Source organism: Camellia sinensis, chromosome 10, assembly GCF_055761805.1.
Source record: "Camellia sinensis isolate YWXY chromosome 10, ASM5576180v1, whole genome shotgun sequence".
NCBI classification, from domain to species: Eukaryota; Viridiplantae; Streptophyta; class Magnoliopsida; order Ericales; family Theaceae; genus Camellia; species Camellia sinensis.
In genome coordinates, this window is record NC_138970.1 from 24793267 (window position 1) to 24810661 (window position 17395).

The 17395-nt window shown below is 34.0% G+C and overlaps 1 non-coding gene across 1 annotated transcript; it reads left to right on the forward strand.

Annotated features, from left to right (window-relative positions):
• Positions 1 to 12871: 12871 nt before the first annotated feature.
• LOC114273754 (uncharacterized) lies at positions 12872 to 16342 on the forward strand. Its single transcript, XR_014341431.1, has 12 exons — positions 12872 to 12932; positions 12983 to 13278; positions 13456 to 13526; positions 13643 to 13726; positions 13915 to 13939; positions 14478 to 14564; positions 14665 to 14757; positions 15029 to 15115; positions 15312 to 15410; positions 15497 to 15599; positions 15712 to 15788; positions 16011 to 16342. It is a non-coding gene; the product is annotated as an uncharacterized LOC114273754 (transcript).
• The last annotated feature ends 1053 nt before the right edge of the window (positions 16343 to 17395 follow it).

Below are 17395 nucleotides of genomic sequence, written 5' to 3' on the forward strand. Positions count from 1 at the left end.
ATACCAATTTTGGAGTGTCCATGCTTCATAGACACCGGCTTATGAGCTAAACCAAATGAGCCATCCCTAGATCAACCAAAAGAATCTTGCTTACCTATATCAACCTCACAAACCAATAGCGAAGCTGAGAAAGTCAAAAATATTGACTTGAAGTTATTCGAGGATTAGGAAGAATAACACTAAGATGTCCATACTTGATCATTAACTTCGATATTCCATATGCAAACAAATCCTCAACACTTTTTTGGACTTGCACAGAAGTAACAAACCAGAGTGAAAATACAGTTTATATGTGCAATTAGTATTGATGTCTAATAAATAACATACCCTTTGAAGCCTGTTGATAGAATAATTGGATTCATTTAGACAATACAACAAACAATTCACTTACATATTGAAGACAAGGCCATTTTCAAGCAAAGAAAGTTCTCACCGAGTAGAGAGAGTAGAGGAGGATTTGGCCAAAAAGTATGAGTGACTATACCTTAGCACGTTGCCTTCGTATTGAACCTCTCATCCTAAAATCGACATAATGCAATTTGAAAAGCTACAATATGAAATACTTGAAAGAAAACATCGAAAAGATGAAGAAATAAAAAAAAAAAAAACACATTAAAAGGCTACATATTTGATCTGTAGTTTTGTACGCATCACTGATTCCTTCAATTGGAATAGATACTATTATAACTTGGTTTATAGTGCCAGTATCAATCCCCAAGGAAAATACCAAGAAACACAAATCCAAAAAAAACACCAGATAAAATTAACAAAAGCAGAAGTGAATAGAAATGGAAAAAACATCTGAATTGGAAAGATAATAGTTAAAACCTTAGGAATTCACAAACTTCAAAAGAAAACAAAATAAAAATGTGGTTAAAAAATAAAAAAAAGGATTCACAAAAATAAAAAGAAAATAGCTTTTAGCTCAAATATGACATGCTCTGAACTTGACCCCTGCAAATAAATCAAACAAGCCTAAAACCGAGATTTCCTGTAACGCCTTCAAAATAATACATAAAACCCATCACTTAAAACATGCATTGATATAAAAGAAACCAACCATTTCTATTCATCAGAGTAATTCTTACACTGTATTACATGTTAACAACAAAAGGAAATGCCCTATGGGTTTATAGCTTTCCAAGTCAACACCTGGTTACACAAAAGAAGAGTACTAACTCTATACAAAATAAGGCCTTGGCTTGATATACATGTAATATAAACAAAATAAACAAAAAGAGTCTTCAACTCTCATCATCATCCAAGCTATGTCCTTGGAGGTGGCATACTACCTGTACCTGAAAATAATGTCCCATAAAGGGTGAGCCAACGCCCAGTAGAGATATGCTAAACACAGTATGAGCAATAACTAAGACATTTGCAATTGATAAATGTTCAATTTCCATAAACCAATTCATAACCCATTTCCATTTCTTTTCGATTTCCATTTCTTATCAATTTCACAATTTACCGCAACGGCTCAGAACCTGGCCAACCACTTATATGAGACAATGACTCATATTAAACATTTCCCATTTTAAAATAGATAAACATACTAGTTGTATCAATATCTCAACAGATAAGCATACAAGCTGTATCTACATTTCAACAGATATGCATATTAGCTATATCAACACTTCCAATGATAAGCATATGAGCTGTATCAACACTTCCAAGATAAGCATATGAGCTATATCAACACATTATCTGACAAGCATATGAGCTGTATCAGTGGAGTCCATCCCCTATCTCCTCCCAAACAATATCTGGTTTAGAGGTCCATCCCCTATCTTCCCCTAAACCGTGGAGTACATCCCCTATCTCCTCCCACACACACACAACGTATATACACAAAGGTCATATACACAATCAATCAATACATAACGTTAATGTATTCTATCAACTGTCATACTCTATGACATATCCAATTGATTAGTTTTAGTTTGCCTAATTATCATGCATTGTCTACAACAATCAAAACTACCCTCCACCGGTAGCCCAAACAATTATTTCTAAACAGATAATAAAAGCTCCAACAGATAAACTATCAATGTTTTCAAAAGTGAGCGATTAATAAATCTAACTCCACTATTCAACCATATAATGCACCGATTTCATTATTTCCAACTCAATTCCATAAAGCCACAATTTTTCCAAAATTAGGGTTTTCTACCCAATTCCCAAATATTGACCCAATGGTCCAAATATCAACAACCAATAACGATATCATTATTTTGAACCCACAATACACATTTTAGACTCAAAATAACAAATCCTCTTTTAACATTTTGAAACCCTAAGTTCCAAAATTACCCAACTTCAACACTTTATCAAAACAACCAAAAATCTAGGTCAAAGACCATAAGAGTGAGTAGGAATCCCTACCTCAAATTCGGAGCTCAAGGAAAGAAGGTGAAGAAACTCAACGTGCTCCAAAACTAAATATTCTCGGGTCAATGGATAGCCCTCGACGATCAACCCAACTTTTACAAAGGCCGAAGGAAAAGGAAACACTCTAACTAGATCAAACCGTAGAGAGAAGGGAGTTTCTAGAGAGAGGAACTCTCAAAATGGCTTTTTAGAAAGTAAGAGAGAGAGAGAATGTAAAAAGTGAATTTAAAACGCCCAGCTGCCAACTGATATACGACATTCCCGCTCGAGTGGAGAACACAACGCTCGAGCGTCAAGAACAAAAACTAGGTACGCTCGAGCGCAAGAAGTCCCGCTCGAGCGCCAAGACACAAGAATAAAGTACATCCGCTCGAGCGCGAAAACCAGTCCGCTCGAGCGTAGATTTCCCCCTCCTAGAACTTACACCAAAAGGTACTACCCGCTCGAGCGCCAGAGTACCCGCTCGAGCTCCACCGCTCGAGCGCAAAGAAACCCGCTCGAGCGTGAAAAACATGCCTGCAGAAGTTCTGCAGAGCACCAAAATACTGGGAGTGTGCAAACTCCGCTCGAGCGCAAGAAGACCCGCTCGAGTGGACCTCCTAAAAACTAGGCAACAAAGAATTGAAACAAAAGCCTAACCAACCTGTAACAACTCTGCCCAATACATCCTAAAACCCGAATAAAAGGAATGAAAGGATGACAACAAGATAGATACAACTACCAACTCCACGGAACTGAGTCCGAAATACAACAGAACGGTAAAGGGACAACCGGGATCGTTATATTTCCACCTTGTGCAATAATTTTTAAAAAATGGAAACTAACGAAAATCCAAAACAAATCCTGCCATTTGAAGAACTGGGAGTCTAATTACTTTAGCAAAATGATCAAAAGAGGGCAAGAGAAGAGAAGAGCACACCTTACAAAAAATAATGGAGCAATCTTGAAGTCGAGAAAACAGAAGCCAGTAAAAGAAAAATCTAGAAGACCGATGTATAGTCATAGTTCTTCTACGTTGAGCTAAAAGAGAAACATCAACTACTTTAATATCAGATTCTCTCAAATTAAAAAACGATGGAGTTACAAAGAATCAAACTATTAAATTAAAAAAATAAAACTGATCTCAGCCTAGAATTGGCAAATCATGGTGAAAGTACCTCATGTAATTCTGCTGGTGAAGTTGTCAGAAGAGTTCATCTTCAAGGGCGATCTTTCTTGTACCCCATCTTCAGTCAGGATCCTGAAGCCATGGTGATGCAGATCTTCGGTTGAGATCTTTCTTGGACCTCATCTTCTGTGGGTTTCGATTCAAAATCAAAATGGTGCATCGATGGGTCTCACTGTCAATAAAGCTGTCAATCTCACCGTTGTCTAAATCATCATCCCTGCCAAAGAGAGGAAGAGCGATGTAGACATTGAAGAAGAGTGTAAAATGACAAAGACATGCTTTGCTCTTTCTGCTCCAAACAAAGGCAGTGGCCATGTGATGAACACTTTAATATGACAGGCAAAGTTGGGCCATGAAATTACAAAATAGTCCAAAATAATAAGTACTAAGAAAATCAAGTACATGAGATGGCTTGGAAAATTCAACAAATGAAAGGGGCAAAAGGGGAAACTGAAAAAGAAAGCCACAAATACTATAGCACAATGAACTCCCTCTTATATGTGTACTAGTTGCAAGGCGTCGTGCTTCGCACGTTTACCCATGCCCGTGGTTCAAGCAAATTTTAACATGAAATCAAATGTAGTATGAGGCAAGCCCTACTCAATATCCACCCCATTATTAGTTTCAGTCATGCTTGTATTTTTTCTTCTTTTTTTAAGTAGAAGAAAGTTAATTATCATGTTGAAGTAACATAGTACAAAACAAAATGAAGAATACCTAGCTTTTAGCGGATTTTACTTTATAAAGGTATTTGAAATAAATAAAGAAAATAGCATAATTAGAAGCTACTCGTCAAAACAAAAGCAAAATAATGGCAACTTTCCAAATTTTCCAACATAGATTAAGACAATATCACATGATACATGAATAAACCAACCACCATCCACAAGGTAAAACTAATAGAAAATAGTTTGAAAGAAAAAAAAAATGTTCTGACATCTCATAAATATATTCAAAGCAAGAGTATCAACTGAAAAAATGGTCAAATGTCATGTGCACAGTCCTGGTAAACTACGGGATGAAGACAATTGTTTTGCCTCTTATTATTCCACCACAAAATTTGTTTCTTAGGTAGTGACTATCTTTCCATCTTTTATCATATTTACCTAAGAAATCTGTTCTTTATACCACTGTAGAGTTGGGATTCTTTTGAGATTCTAAAATGTCGAGCTACTCTCCTTAGATCCCTCCTTTTCATCTCCAAGGCATTTCTAAAGTGTTCATGTGATGGTAGAAGTCTCGTGATGATTGTACCACTGTACACAAAAACATTAGTGCATTTTCATGAATTTTTTTTTTAATTTTGTAAATTGCATCAAGTTTATAATCTTTTTTTTTTTTAAAAAAAAAAACTAATCATGATTTAACTTCCATTTTCTATGTTCTCACGGGGAGAGGAAAAAAAAAAAAAAAAAACAGAAGTTAGGGAGAAGGGCAAAGGGAAGCATTGAATTATCTGAATTATTAACAAGATTTTCAAGCGCCAATGAATATGAACTACAGAACATCAAAGCACTCATATAATAAACTGAACAATGGTCAGGATTCAACAACCTCAAATTCCTTCTAGAAAGCAAACCGAGAGTTAGTTCTGGAAGTAAATTCTGAATTAATACATAAATTCAAAGCATAAGAACCAAAACATTAAAAGCAAATAAAAAATAAAAGAAAGAATTGACAAGAAAGAAAGCTCTACCTTTTAGAAAAGAAGATCTTTGCAATTCTAGTCATGGTTTTAATATGACGATTGACTCCTAAAAATTAGAAAGAGAAAATAAACATTAAGCTACAAGAAATTCTGCCCAAAAAAAATGGAAAATAAAAAGGAACACTAAAAAAATCTAGGAAAAAGATCCATATAAAAAGCAGGAGCAATTCTTTTACCCAAAAATGAACAAGACCACATGATAATTGTATAATCGATTCCACAAGCAACCAAAAATAAAAGAGAAAAAAGAAAAGGGTGATGAAACAAAGATCCATAGAAAAGCAAGAGAAAGATCCTACTTTATGCCTTAGTTCTTCTCTTATAGGAAAAGAAACATCAAGCAGAGATTGACATATATGCTTTCACTAATTTTAGGTCTAGACGCAAATCAACCATCAAAATATAATTTGTCAAAGTGTATTTGATATACGGACACGCATGCGGACACGAACACGGGACACGGAAATTTCTAAAAATGGGGGACACGGACACGGACACGGACACGGCAGGGGATACGACAAATTTTTTAATTTTTTTATAAATGTTTTTATTTTAATACACATTAATTATTTTATTTATTTATTATATTTTTTAAATAATGTGTTATTGTTAATTTATTTTTTTTATTTTTAATTGATATATATATATATATTATAAATAAAAAAAATATAACAAATAAGGGATAATAAAATATGTTAAAATAAATAAAAAGAAAAATTAGATATTTTATTTTATAATTTTTTTTATATATGATTTCATTAGATTTCTTTTAAATAATTGGATGATTTATTTTATTTATTATATATTAAAAAGTTAAGAAATAACAATTAGATATTTTATTATACAGGATAAAAATTATAATTTATAAATTTTATTATATATATTATATATGATCAATTATCTTATATAAAGTAAATTATATGCAAACGGAAAGAGAGAGAGAGAGAGAGAGAGAGAGAGAGAGAGAGAGAGAGAGAGAGAGAGAGAGAGAGAGAGAGAGAACGGAGACGAAGACAATCGAAGATGATCAAAGTCCTCAGAAGATGATCCCATGGCGTGTCCAGATTTGGACACACGTGACCCAGCCGTGTCTTCACCGTGTCCCTTGCAAAAAAATAAGTTAAATTAAAGGGATACGTATCCCCGTGTCCCCGGCGTGTCCCCATATCTGACACCGCCACAGCTTCCATTTTGGCGTGTCCATGTTTCATAGTTGATACACTTACTGGAAGAGCTATAGCAAGACTAGAGACTCCAAAAACAAAACATTGAAGAGTGGTATTCTATTACTTCTCTTTAAAAAAGGCACAACCAAATATTCAATCATACAAAAAATATTTGATAATTTTGCATCTTCACTTGCACCATTTATACAGCATTCTCCTTCTCGCCACTTTGCTCTTTGAATCGTTACACCTACTGTAAAGATTATAGAGAAAATTCTTGCAGAGGCAGTATTCAAATACATACACTAATTAGAAAAGTGAGTTTTGTAAGTTGACTTATGTTGCCCTCAAGCAAAATAGATTTTTCACTTGGATCACTGATTGTCATATCCAAAGCATCTGCAATAATATGGATTCCATGCTATAGGGAAAGGGAACCATTTAAATGGGAACATACTGCTCTATCTACTAAAATAATAGATTGATCATAATATCATAAGAAGTATTTTTTCTTATTACGAGTTAGACATGTACTTGAACAACTTACCATAAAAGCATTATTATTTGCAAGAATTTATAAATAATGCATATTAAGTATGCAATCCAATCTTAAAAAGAACCTTTAACATATTCACAAACTTGCTGAATAGTGTCCTCTTCAATCCATTAATGAATATTGGTACACTTTTCAATCTTTTTTTTCTTCCCTTCATGCGTGGAAAATAAGAAAATGGCAATCAAGTTTCATAAATTTCTCCTGAGTTTTGGGTTATATATAAATCAAAGAGTCGGAATTTGCAAGTTTTAACCCCAAAATTCCATATGTTAGTATTTTGAATGTTTTGTTGATAAATGAAATGGAACATGAATAATGAAGCAAATAATTTAGTTTATTTATTTGGTTAGGAAAACTCATTCAGTAGAGATACACATCCCAAAATCTAACAAACAAGTTTTGATATTTTTCAGAGAATTTTTCCAGCTAATAAACATGAGCTAGTGTAAGCAATAAACTGTGTGTTAGTTTGTTTCCCAATTACTTGCAAAGAACACCCCAGTTTAGTTATAATTTTTGTTAGCGTGCGCGAGTAAGATGTCAACTACAGCAACAAGCTTTTATATCTTGTCTGGGTAGATATGAAAGCAGTGATTGAAACCAAAATATAACAATCCATTTTGGCAAAAAATCTCTTGTTGTTATAGGTTTTTCATTGTAGTCCACAACATTGAATGAACCCCAATGAGTGCTTTCCCCACAAAGGATCCTTGTTTTACTATATTTGAAACACTATTTATTTCCACAAATGTAAAATTTCAATGAGTACATGTTAAATTAATGAATATGCAACTACAAATTATTATTTAAAAAAAAAAAAAGCAAATCAAATATTATAACTTAAGGTACTATATCAATAATACATAATTCATCACAGCAATGTGGGAGATTCTATTTACACACCACTGATTGCCTCATTACACACCATTTGCTTAGTTCACACATCACACAACATGAATATTTTGATTTTGTCTCAACACACCCTACTAATTTTCAAATAATACCAAATTATCCTTATCTTCTCTAGCAAATCCTAACCCTAACTACCTCCACTACAACTGTCGTCCACCCCTTTACCCAACTCTTTCCTCATTCGATCGTCCACCACCGGCGGCTACCATCCCTCCCATCGTCATCCCCTTCCCCAGTTTCCTCATCCTCTTCCTCATTCTTTTTCTTCGGAGACCCTCCCCACCCCTCCCTTGCCTATCAATTAATACAAAACCCTCATCTTTGCCAACCACAAACCTTAGCCACCGTCGCTGTCACCATTACCGCAACCATTATCCTCGTCAGTTATTACCATTGCTTCTCTCTTACAATCGTGATCACAATCTGCGATCTTTGTCTCTCTCAATCACGACCTCATCGGCGGCGGCGCTGCAAATGAGTAAGGATGGGTCGTTGTCGTCAGGCAGCAGTAGCGCTGCCCTGTGATCTCTCTCTCTCTCTCTCTCTCTCTCTCTCTCTCTCTTACTCACCCTGCAGCAGTTGGGGGTTGCGAAGGGGAATAAGAAGGGTAGGTGGAAGAGGTGACGAAGAGGAGTTGTGAATCGGTAAATGTTGATGACTGTTGTATTCAAGTCCTCTTTGGTAATTTTGTTGAGGGACAAAATGGCAATTAAAAAAAATTGAAAAATGGTGGATTGTGAGAAAATGCGTGGTGTGCAAATAGAACGACCCCAACAATGTTCTAATATGTAAGGGGCAAGCAATCTTTTTTTTTTTAAAAAAAAAAAAAAAAATTCCCTTTCTGTGATCTAGAAGCTTTTGAAAAACAAAACGAAAACAATGATAAAGAAAATAATTTTATACATGATGAATAGATCAAATCCCGAAAATCAAATAATTCTACAATGCTAACCAACAACAAATTTGAATCCAATCACCCATGACAAAATATCCCAATGATAAGAACATAAAATGTATGCTGCAAATTCACCTGTACCAACCTATGACCACAAAAGAAGAAATATACAGGATAATAGTGTCTTTCCACCCAAAATATATTGGATAACCTTTCCATCCACCACATCAACTGCAATTAGTTTATTCACCTTTGAATGTTATGAGCATGCACGCGGGCACACACACAATAATAATAATAATAATAATGATGATGATGTTATTTATTAAGAAAAAAGCTAGAAGAGAATCAGAAAAGAAAAGCAGTAGAGAGAAATAGCGAAATAATTTACCTATTTGGCTGAATATTATACGACTGTGGAGCATTTGCCAGTAATAGTAGTGTCTGAATGCCACACATTAAGTTGATCAAAGTGTCTATCACAATGTGACACTTCAAACAATAGAAAAGAAGTACCACCATGTTTTTGGCAATATAAATGTGCTCAATTTAAACCATAATCACATATTTATTAGGAAGGCAAAAAGTAAACACTATAGAAGAGTGATCTCTGAAAACGTAAATGCCTCAACTTTAAAAGTAAATGCCTCAAAGAAGGCGAGTAAAAAAACCAGACTGTGCAAGAAATGCCATAATTCATTCCAAAGTTGTGAGTCTTTGATTGACCATGAACAACAAAGAAAAATTAAAAATTTACAGAGTCATGAGAAGCAAAATTGAGAATTTGCAAGTATAGGAAAAGATTTTCAAAAAGAAGTAATTTAGAGGACACAAAGAACATGCAAAAAAGTTAATACTCAACAATAGGTACTAACCTCACCATCAATAAAAATAATTAACAAAAAACAAAAGAAGAAGAAAGAATATAACCTGGCCCTTCTAAAAAAGTTATTTATCATGAAGACCACAACTTTCCTATTCATTTTGATTACCTCATCACAAAAGTAGAACAATAAATAAAATCATTACTTTTGCCAATTCTTTTATGGCTTTCCTAAATTCGCTCACTGCCTTTTCTATTTATTGGTTCTTTTTGTAGACAAATTTTTCTTCCACAATAATTCATTTAACACGTCAGCAACTTAATTTTTTGCCTAAAGGTACCTGGTTAAAGAAGAAAACCCCAAAGAAAATCAATGAATAAGAATGGTACCATTGCATGCACTACAGGAATTATAGGTTTTGACGACGTTTATTTAACGGCGTTTTATGAAACGTCACATTTTATATTATTTAACGGCGTTTTTTAACCGTTGTTTTTGTTTAATGTTAAAACGGCACCGTTTCACTATTTGAAGGCGTTGAAAAGCGCCTTCAAATGCCCTCTCTCTGGCTACCTAGGTAATACACTCGTTCACTCATCAGGGATGCCTTAATCTTTTACTTCTCATCAGTCTATCGTTCGTTCTCTCTCTCTCTCTCTCTCTCTAAACAGATGCCCTAATCTAATCTCTCCCAGCAGAATGCCCTAATCTCTTCCAGCAGAAATCAATGGATCAATTTCGATTTTGATTTCGATTTCATCTGAATCCTTACGCCTTCTCTGATTTCGATTTCATCTGAATCTCTGATTTTGATTTCGATCGCGAAGCTCCACCGCCGCCACCATCTGCACGAACGAGGTAGGTGAGTTCTCTCTCTCTCTCTCTGTGTCAACCCTCTCTAAAAGCTTATCATTCACAGAGATTCAGATCGATCTCGGTGATTTCATCTCAGAGCGATTTCGATTTCGAAGCTCCAAAACACCATCTGCACCATCGTCTACTAAGGTGAGCTCCGTCGTCTCTCTGTCTCTCTCTGAAACTCTTCATTTTGAAGCCTATTTCAGTGCTGTAATGGAAACATATCTCTCAATTCATTATTATGATCTTCAATAAAGCCTTATAAAGACTTTGGATGTGGAAGAACTTGTATTGAAAATAGAAAACAGTGATTCAAAAACACTTGAATTAGTGATCTGTTGTGGATAATAATCAGATTAATACTTGGATACTAAGCTCCTTTTTTTTTCGTGAAAATCATTATATAGGAAGTTTCATTGAGAAGTATGAGTATATGAGCTTCTCTATAAACACTGCAGCATTGCAATTGTGATATTTTTTTCTTAGTTAGCAAAAATAGCCTTGACTGCTCAAGTCAATGTGAGATGTGTGTTTCAAAAAACCTTAATCGGTCATCTATTCAGATTAGTAATTAGCATTTTTTTAAAAAATATTTTTATCATTGAATTGCTTATTATTATTATTATTATTATTATTATTATTATTATTATTATTATTTTAGTTTGGTACTACCCTCTTCTGATAGATTGGTAAAAGAACTCATTCAAGGGGGTGTTATTTAAAAATAGCATTGGCAAAGAAAGTGGGATAGTTAGGAGAGAGGATTTTGAAAACAATGTCAGAGTGCATGAATCAAACTCACCCAACAGATCTAGGACTAAACAACACCTCAGGTTTTATGGACAACCCCATTTATGTGAATTCATGACATAGGAAAAAACCAAAATGTAGTTTTCAACAATTTTTTTCTACCCTGCAGAAGTCAGACTGAGGAAGTTGCAAATTAGGTAGTTTTCAATGGAAAATTTTCTTTTTTGCTCCTATTCAGAAAAATTTTAGACGACATATAAGAAATTTTTTAGAAATTCATCAGTAGGCAGGCAGTGATATTGTTGTTTATGATGGCACAGCTACATGTGATGATATAGGAGATTATGATTTGTAAATTAGTACCCAAATGGAATCAAGTAAATTACCAGCAAAGCCTTATCCGTAATCAAATTGCAATTAGCACTATACACAACCTGCACATTGGATTTAGGCAGCAAAATCCGGAATCCAGGAGCCTGATCATCTCCTTTTTCATGGATCGAATTGAGATCTCCAATTTATGATTGACGAAGTAGCGCAATGCAATGTTGTGAATTGAAATCGAGATCTCCACTTTATCTAGGAAATAGATAGGATCAAAAAAATAATTGATATGCCTTTTATTGTATAAATAAATAAATAAAATTTTTTTTGTGTAATTTAGAAATTTCTTCCACTCATAGGCATTGTATTTCTTCCTGATTTGTCAACTTGTGGACTCTGCATTCCTGAACTGAGAACAAAAATTGATATGCCTTTTATTGCTTGAAATGGAGATTGTTTATAAATACTTTTGATGTAATCACGTTCAATTCGATACCTTCTTATTGTAAAGTTAGAATTTTATTTGTGTTACAAAGTTGATGTTGTGTTAGAATTTAAATCTGTTATGGATTTAAAACAGACTGAGGTGGCTTCTACTGATTGGTTAGTGTTGTGGGCCGACTTTAGCATTGACCAAATAATGCAAGCCACCTCAGACAATTGCAAGTCAGCCTTGAAAAGACTATGTTCTCACATTATGTCAATGATCCCATGTCTTTCTTTTTGAGGATGGTGACAAAGTCCATTTGTTGGATAACATGGAATCATATGAAATGAAAAGAAATTTTAGGAGGCAATATAGACCACATGATTATTCGAATTAAGAAGAAAAATATTATTAGCATATAAAATTGAGGGTAGTAAAGGAAGGAGCACCAACTTTCTTAAAATTAAAGAATATATGTCTAGTGTGGTTTAATTTCTCTATCAAGATGGTGACAAGTCCATTTTTGTGGTACTATGGAGCATGGAATCACATGATGGGAAATAAAGTTCTAATACAAAAGTTGGTCTTTGTTTCGTCTAGCAATTCATAGGTTTCATTTTCTAATTTGTCATGTTGAAAATCTCCTAGCACATTATCAGTTTCTACATTTCCAGATGAATAAACTATTTGTGCTTGGAATGCATGAGAATGGCAGTGGAGAACTTAACTAGGTGACCTGCCCCAACCCAACACATATCTATTTACATATATAGTTATGGTCTGGTTAATTTTACTTTTTCAGAACCAGGATTGGCTCATGGTCTGGGCTGTGATGTGGATGCTTTTCAATATGATCAAGTTTCGTAAGCCTTGCACGACTTGAGATAACATGATGGTAGCAAAGCAAAGCAACAACTTTGATCCTCGTGCTGCTGCTGCTAATTTTCCTTCAGGTAATGGACTTTCTAATTTTACCATCAGATTCTCAAGTAATGGCCTGTAGAAGAAACCCCAGAGATAACTCCAACTGTTGATGAAGCTGTGCTCTCACCAGTCAATCAAGACACTATCACTCCACTACCTTCTGAATCGGACACCATGGAACCCAAAGAAATGTTACTATCAGATGAAGAAAAAGAGAGGAACTCAGCAGAAGAAGAGAAGCTGGAGGAGTCGCCCATCGATGAGGAAGCTGCCCACAATTCCTCTGTTGTTCCAGCCATCTCTATTGCTGTCCGCCAATTTGGTCGCTTTCTTCGTGAACTATCTCACAGTACTCAATCCGCTTCAATTGCTGAGGTTTGTTGGCACATAGCGAAGGTATAGGTATAGTGGTTGCAAATTAAAACCACCCCCCAAAATAACATTCAAATTAACTGTCTAGTTTTGTTAATCTCTGTTTTTAGTTTTTCTAGAGGGAATCTCTGAGTTCTATGGAAAATGATATAATATATTTTTCTCTTCCATGGAAACCAGGGCATCTCCAACACCATCCATGCCCAAAACGTACTTTTTCTAGATTTTTATGTGTCTTTTATGATATTTATGTAATCTGATCTTTAATTGTTGAAGTGGGTTTTGTTTTGTGATTTTTTTTTTTCAATTGTGTGGGTCGTATTCATATACAATAAATACAGCTTTGTATAATATTGGCATTTGGCAGGGTTGGTGGTGATGTTGAGGAAGTTCTTCCCCCTGTTCTTGATTCTAGCTCTGACCCACCTCCTCTTTTTGATGGAACCACAAGGTTTGCTCGTTTTCAAAATCTCACTCTTACCTTTATCTCCATTACATGTGTATTTCTATTCTATTATATAAATTGCAGGTGTGAATGTTTACAAAACTTAGAATTGTCAACTTAATTTTAAATTGTGAAACATAATAATAGTTAAAAGAAACTCAACAACATTTTCTGAATTAATGAACATAATGTAGGACTCAAGTGGAATCCGTATCAAGAGTATGTGTGGTCCCACGTGTTCAATGTTTCTAAACAAAACTAAGCTTTAAGATTTTCCTCGAGTTTCTTAATAACTTCATTGCATGAAGTTTTAACTAGATAGGATGTGTCCATGCATGTGTGTAAGTCAAAATGGATATTCAAGAAATTAAAACTCTCTCTCTCACAATATAATTGTCAAAAAGTAAGACTGTTGCAGGAATTATGATTTGTTACCATCACATGGTCATTTGGTTTGACAAGCACATGGTGTATGGGTGTTTTTTTTTTTTTTTTTTTTCTAATAATATGTATGGATAATAAAGTTGGACTCAGATGGAGTCCAGATCGAGATTATGTGTGGTCCCACGTGGTCAATGTTAGTAAATCAAACCAATCTTTAAGATTTTCCTTGAACTTTTCTAATAACTCCATCACCTGAACTTTTAATTAATTAGGATGTGTCCTATTTATCAAAAAAAAAAAAAAAAAAAAAAAAAAAGTTAGGATGTGTCCATGTGTGCTAATTTGGTTTAATAATATATATGTGGTTTTGCAGCGTTATACCTCATACTTAAGGGAATTGCATTATATTCACAAAAATTATGCATGCAGAAAAATCATTGCCAAATGTGATTTTATAAAGGTGTGGTCAATCTTTTGGCATTATGTTCTTAAACAACTCTCTTTGATTTAAGCTTTATGTTGTATGCATGTTGGTTTGTAATTATTCTTTAATGTTTCAGTGGGACAGCGATTTTGATGACATATTTCAAAGACTCAAGTCACAGAAAAAATGGTCTGAATTCTCCGATAGCAGTCTTAAGACTGCTTTGATTGTAAGTCTGCTCTCATTTTATTTACTTATTTTTCTGTTTTACTCCATTGTCATGGATTTCTATTACTATTCATTTTCAATTTAACTCATGGACTGTCCCATGTTTGGTTTAAACAGCTTTATATGACATACATTTGTGAGTGGATTAAAATTTAGCCTACATGAGTGGATTAAAATTTAACTCATGGACTGTCCCATGGATTTCTTTTCTTTTTTCTTTTATTCATGTTACTGCAATTCTCGATTTGAAATTTCTTTACTTCTTTGTGCAGGGTCTGCAAGAGAAGATCAAATTAGTTCCTATTGATCTTCAAAATAGGCCAGATTGGTACAAGGAAAAAGTCTACCCACCAAATAAGGTTACATTCTCAACCATAATTAATTGTTCGGAAAATACTGTTTGGTAATTTCTGTGTTCCTCGTTCTCTTCTTAAAATTGCAGAAATTTATATCTATCAAATGAGGAAAAAATCACAAAATCTGTTGAGAGCCCTCTTGTTTCATGGATTATGATATTTGTGGATTCTTTTCTTTTTTCCTTTTCAAAATTAGTAGGTGCCATCACTGGAGCACAATAATGAAATTCGAGGAGTGAGTCTTGATTTGCTAAAATATATTGATAGCTACTTTGAAGGACCAGCTCTTTACCCTGATGTAAGTAGATTTTTCACTCTTGACATAAAATTCAACTCTCTATCGCTTCAAAAATTTGAATTCTAGAGCGTATCAAATGTCTGTAGGATCCCACCAAGAGAGAATTTGCTGAGGAGTTGCTATCCTACACAAACACCTTTAATCTGGCCGTGATCACTTCACTGAAAGAAGGATCTGAAAATGAAATCAGTAAGATTCAAGACGTGCTATGTTTTTTTTTTTTTTGAAGTACTACGATCTAGATAGAAATTTAACATTTTATATGAATCATAATGTGACCCGCTCTAATAAACCTTGACAGGTACTGCTTTTGATTACCTCGAATCAGCTCTCTTCAAATTTACTGATGGACCTTTCTTCCTTGGTTAGTTCAGTCTAGTAAGTTAGTTGCAATCTACTAATTTGATATTGGTTTTCCATCTTTACTGTTCTTATATTTAAAATTATTATGTATTACTTGAACTACAAATGCAGTTGTGTTATGCATTGTAGTCAAAGAAGTGCGAACTAATATATACTTTCCAAGAAGTTGGTGAATATATAGTCAATTTGTAAATTGTAATGGAACCCCTAATCTGTGTCAAAATTTCTATGTTGCAGGTCGACATAGCATATGCTCCATTCATAGAAAGATTTTATCCCTTATTGCTGGATGTAAAGAAATATGACATCACTACAGGAAGAAATATTTTATCAATCCCCAATCTTTTTTATTTTTTTTATGTCGTTATGATTTACCTTTTAATCATGATGAATGGATAAAACTGTTTCCCATTCATCCCCGAGGCATAGCCAATCTTTTTTATTAGTAACTTCTATGCTAAAACATGGTTTTTGGATATATGTTAGTTTGTGGTTAATGTTAAAACATGATTTTTGGATTTTGGAAATGTTATTTTGTGGGTAATGGTGATTGGATATTAATTGAATGAGATACTGAATTAATGTTTCATTATTTGAATGGAGTTATTATTTTATATGTTAGTTTTATTACAGGTATTTAAATGAGAGTTAATATTTTATATTTTAGTTTTATTAGAGGCATTTTTTAAATTCAATCAAATAAAATTAGCACAATTTCCAAAAAAAAAAAAAAAAAAAAAAAAGAGGGAAAGGGATATGACGGCGTTTTTACAAATGCCTCCTAAAACCTAAATACCAACGGTTGTATTTTTTTAAACAGATATCACGGCGTTTTCAAAACGTCGCTAAACATTATTGGTGACGTCAGCGTGCGTATAGTAGGACATTTCGCGGCGTTTTTAGAAACGCCGCCTATTCTAATATCGTGACGTTTTTAAAACGTCGTTAAGATACAGCGACGGCCGCAGCTTCGACGTTTGGTACTAAACGTCGCAAAAAGAATTAGCGGCGTTTTTGGAGAAAATATGGAATCCCAATAATTTCAGTAATGAATAGATACATACACATGCATATATAAATATAAGCAGTAATCTATAATGTAGAAGGGGGATATGATTATATCACAATAATTAATTTGAATAACAAAATGTAAATAAGATAGAAACGCACCATTTTTATTATTTATTCAAAAAAAAAAAAAATCAGTTGAACCTCACTCATGATTAATAAAGCAGTGAAAACAAAAAGATAAACTAGTAAAAAAGTGCAATAAGGAAAACCAGCAAGAGCTTGTCCAATAAGTGAGAATGGAAAAGAGAAACTCAGCGAAACCCGCAAATCCTTGTCCCACGAAAAATGTGTGAATGCAAAAGAATAAAAAAAATAAAAATAAAATAGCCATTCTTACAACAAGAAGTCAAATTACATAAAGAAACTGAATAAAAGAGAAAATTGTTGTGGTTGGCGTGAATAACAGGACACATTTTTGTAGACAAAATCAAAAACAACACAAAACCAAACATTCAGCAAGAATAAGGCAAGAAAATGAAAACAAACCTCAAAACTAAACCAACCTGTTGCTTCCCTTTCAAAGCCTTTCACTTCACTTCGTGCGAGCCATC